The sequence below is a fragment of the Benincasa hispida genome, chromosome 12 (assembly GCF_009727055.1).
Source record: "Benincasa hispida cultivar B227 chromosome 12, ASM972705v1, whole genome shotgun sequence".
Classification (NCBI taxonomy): Eukaryota; Viridiplantae; Streptophyta; class Magnoliopsida; order Cucurbitales; family Cucurbitaceae; genus Benincasa; species Benincasa hispida.
Window position 1 is genome coordinate 60,142,449 of NC_052360.1, and position 5,391 is coordinate 60,147,839.

Consider the following 5,391-nt stretch of genomic DNA (forward strand, 5'->3'; position numbering starts at 1 on the left):
TACAGCTAGAAGATCCTTCTACAACATGGTGACTAACATGAGCAACTAAAGGATGCCTAGTCCGTGAATCTTTAGCCAAAGCCCGATACCAACTAACATCCTTATCTTGTTTTATTTCGAACACAGATTGAAATATTAATTTGACCAAAATCCAATAAATATAGATAAATCTATAGAAACATCCAAATCAATTTCACCCAATATCAAACTAACTAAATCATTCAAGTCTATCATATCATCAACAAAAACTCCAGCAACACTATAATTTCCATAAGAATTGTAATGGGTCCACTGTGCACCATAAAAAAACACTACAGGAATATTAACCATGGTATCAAATTACTACAAAAAAGGGAAAAAATATTAAGAAAATAATAGTGAAAATATGTATATAGCTTTATCTATAAGTGATAGATAGTGATAGGGTTCTATCACTGTCAGTGATAGGGTTCTATCGGTGATAGAGAGTGACAGAGTTTTATCACCGTCTATCAGTGATTGAGAGATTTTCATGTCCCTACATCTTCACACAAAAAACGGTAACAAATATCAAACAAAGAAGAACAAATAAAAAAAAAATAGAGAAGAACATACACAAGAAGTAAATTGCAAAATTATATAACTTTGTACATGGAGAAAAAGCTATCAGATAAACAGTGATAAGACTATATCACTGTCTATTAGTGGTAAACATATATACAATTATAGTCTATACCATTTGTATTCCAATTAGCCACAATTAAATTAAAATCGGTAGATAGATATGGATAGAACTCTATCATTGTCTATTACTGATAAAGTGAAAGAACTCTATCACAGTCTATTCGAATTGAAATCCAATTAACCACATTTTGATATATTTTAATTGAAACCACTTTAAATTCCAAATGGGTATCTATTGAATTTCAACTGTTGAATTCGATTAAAGAAGAAGAAGAAGAAAGAACATCATTAAGAAAAACTAAAGGAGAAAGGGGAAAAAAAGTAGAAGACGAAGAAGAAAAAGAGGAAGAAGATAATGATGATGATGATGATGACGACGACGATGACGATGTCGTCAATAAAGAAGAGAGAAAAGAAGAAGAAAAACATACCTTTCGATTGCTGATGATGAAGAAGAAGTACGATGATGAAGACGAAGTCAAGAAGAAGTAGTCGCACTCAAAGAAGAAGAATAAGTCACTAAAGACATTAAAGGCGAGCAAGAAAAAATCGTCAATCAAGTAAGAAGAAGACTTCGAAGTCGAAGGAGAAGAAATCTCCGATTACACGCATGTGAAGTTCAAATGTAAGAAGGGCATTTTAGAAAATTTAGTCGGTTACCTTTTTTCTGTACATGTAAATTGTTTGAGTTTTTTTTATTATTATTATTTATAAGCATTTCTCTAAAAGGTATCATATTAATTATATAATATATGGTTGATTAATTAACCAGTAATTAATCAACCATATATTAAGCATCTTAATCATATCAAAATGCAACCCTACTTTGTAACCTATAATTTTAATATGAATCTTATTCACATTAATTTTAACGTACATATATAAATTTTATTCATATAAATAATATTTGAATCTTATTTAATTTTTTATCTCTCACATATTATATAGTTTTAATTAAAAATCATATTTATAATTACCTATATACTATAATGTATCAACATACATTATGCTTTGCAATAATCATATTAATATAATTAATACCTTTAATTCCCTTAAATAATTTGAACAATTCAAATTATTCCAAAAATAACTATCCATTGTTTTATCCTCAGTGAGCTAACGAGGGGACTTTATAGATCTAAAGACTAGAAGCTCCAATGATAATAGATTAATTAATTAAACTCTTTAATTAAATTAATCAACATTCATTAATTGTCGGTCACTCCACTAAAGACCGAGAGCTGCACTCTTCGTACTATATATATATTTATGTGTTTATGGATATAACCGATCAATCGTAAGTTGACCCTCTATGAATTACTCTGTTGGATTTTATGTCCTAAAACTCATAGTTTGTAAATTAATAAACATATTCTGTTTGGTTTTTCGATAAAGTTATTATTGAAATTGTAATCTTGAATCCAATAAACTAAGGTTGGGTGCCTTATTGTGGGGACATTATGAATGCGGCCCACTTTGTAGTTAGTACAAACGATGTGATCCTGAATCGTTCATATAGAGATATGTGAGTGGGGGCATCCTGTGCAATGAGTTTGCATAAGACTGAACCATGAAATAGTCACTTTTTACGTTCTAAATGTCGTTTTATGTTTAAACTGATTATTTCGTTAATTGATGACCTAGGTAACTTAATCTTAATCCTGAGCTAACTATGAACTTTTGTTCACTCGAAATTATCCTTAGATCTGCATAGGTGAGGGCATCTCATCATCTCTGGCCCAATAAGCCTCCCATTTCAGGGGTAAGATCAGGTGGATAGCTGGGAACACAGGGCGCAAGATGGAATTCACTCCTACCCGTTATAGGGATAGTAGATAGGTTGTTCCCTTTAGTACTGAATCTAGGTCTTGAACAAGGGGCCCCACCCTCTCCTTGGCCCGAGAGGGGTTCGATTTATAGGTTGGGTCTTAAACCAATTGTTCATTAGAGGATCAATGGAACTTAAGGAACAAGATGTAGTCTTGGGGGTAAAACGGTTTTTATGACCCAGCCAAGATTACGAACAATCTATGAAGGATTAGCTTACTAGTCATGGTTATATCAAATAAACACAAATATATCTATAGTGAGGGGAGTGCAACTACGGGACTATAGTGGAATGACCCGTTAGTTAACAAATGTTGATTAGCTCCGTCTAAAGAGTTTAGCCAGCTAATCTCGAATCATTAGAGCCCATGCTCTATAGGTCCATTAGGTTCCCTTACTAGCTCATATAGAATAAACTTAGAACAGTATGATAGAATAATTCAAATTGTTTGAATTAAGTGAAGAGAGAGAAACCGATAAGTATATGTGATATAGTGGTCGGGTTTTTTTCAGTTTACAGATACAACTTTAATATTTAAGTATGATTTAAATATACAGAATATGAATACGTTCATATTCGGAAGCTCGAAAATAGTGGAAATGGTCAAAGATATAAAAAGTCAAAGAGTTGACTTTTGATTTTGAAAAGTCAAACTTTGACCGACCTCATATTCAAATTTGATTTGAATTTCGAGAAAATGAATGAGGATTCATGCTCGAGAGGTCAAAATTAGTCAACACAAAAAAAATCATAAAAAGTCAAAATGTTGACTTTTCGATCAAAGTTTGACTTTGACCAAATGACTATTTTGCCTTTGACTAAAGTTAGTGGGAAATTCTAAACTTTTGTTGGATAATTCCACTAACAAAATAGTGGGCTAGGTGTTGGCTTATAGTGAAGACATTAAGCCCATTTAGATAGTGGATTCTAGGTGTTGGGTTTTTATGAATTTGTTTCATGCCATTGTTGCATGGCTTTTTTCTATAAAATTGGGCTTTCAATTTGGAGAAAAAACTTTTGCCCATTTTGCCAAAATTGTTTTCAAATTTGGGCTAAAAAAAAACAATATTTTGAGGAAAATTCATAACCCAAAACCCAACCCAAAGATCCATTTCTTTTTCCATCTCTTTCTCTCTCTCTCAGTTTCTTCATCCACCGGGCCCCACAATCCGGTTCTGAGTCCAGAGGACAGTAGATCAACTCTAGTTGTGATCCGAAAGAATTCAGGTCAAGATTTAGCGAGGAAAAGCGTTTCGGGAGCTTCAAAGGTAATTTTTAATTATTGTTTTTTCCTTCATTTGTATGTTTTTTTTCTTTTAATTAAAAGCAATTAGAGTATAATTAGATCCTTATTCCGCTACGCATGTCTTGTGTTTCATCATAGTCATAATTACAATTAGGTCATAGTTTTACCCATGTAGTTAAATATAACTTCTTAAGTACCACTAATCCCTCTAATGGACAATTAATTATAGTCCAACTATAAACTAAACCCCTCTCTGGCCAGTGACAGGATAAGGCACCTCATTGTTCAAGACTCAGAATCAATTGTTAAGGGAGCAGTTCATCTACTTACTCTTTAGGAAGAAGTGAATTCCATCTTGTGTAGTTGTGTTCCCAACTCCCTACTTGGATGAATCCCTAAAATAGTAGGCTTATTGAGTCGGAAAATCTAACCACTCTCACCAATATAGATCAAAGGATTACTCTCATAGACAAGAATTCACAACTCACTAAGGATTAAGTTAACGTCACCTAGGGTCATCCTAGTAAAATGTTAACTCTTCAAGTAACGGTGTTATAAATAGAGACTAATCATTCCATGGCCAATCTTATACAAACTCTTTGGATATGATACCTCTACTCATATGTCTCCACATGAATGATCAGGATTAAATCATTTATAACATTTTACAACTATTGTAACAATTATAAGTTGGTTGTATCTGTAGTGTTACCAAGATAAGGTATCCAACATTATCCATATAATATAGAACGTTTGGGTTATTATTTAAACATGATCCATATGTCAATCACATACATGTTTAAATTATATTAAATAACCTTAGATCTTAATTTATTGGAGTTGGTTAATGCAAACTAAACATTGAATAAAATAACTTCTTATTTCATTAAATAAATAATTCGTGTACAAAGAATTTATAAACTACAAAACCCACAAGATTTAGGACATCAACCCCAACAATCTCCCACTTGTCCTAAAGCTGATGGAAATACAATACAAAGTATAAAACAAAGTAAAGTGCATAATACAATAAACTAGGGCATACACTATACCCGATAACATCTCCCACTTGCCCAAGATAAGATGATGCATGTCTCATAGACCCAGATACTCCCGGTGATCCTAAAACACTTTAGCCACTAGATACTTTGTAAATGGATCAACAACATTGTGTTATGGAGCGATCTTCGTGATGATCACGTCCCCTTGATCCACAATCTCTCGAATTAGATGATATGCTCAATATGCTTTCTTCTCTTGTGGCTTCTAGGCTCCATGGAATTTGCCACAAAACTACTATTATCACGATAAAAGGTGATGGGCTTTCACATCTCAGGAATAACTTCTAAGTCTGTCAAAAACTTCCTAAGCCATACAACATCCTTGGCAACTTCACAAATAGCTACATACTTTGCATCCATGGTAAAGTCAACAATACAGCCTTCCTTTGTGCTTCGCTAAACTACTGATCCTGATGTGAATTTCCTAAAATCTGTATCAGTCTGAAAATCAGAGTCAGTGTATCCTGTAAGGATCACATCCTTAACTCCATACATAAGCATGTTGACTTTGATTCTCTGAAGAACTTGAGGATGGTCTTAACTGCAGTCCAGTGATCAAATCCTAGATTGGACTAATATCTATTGACAATCCC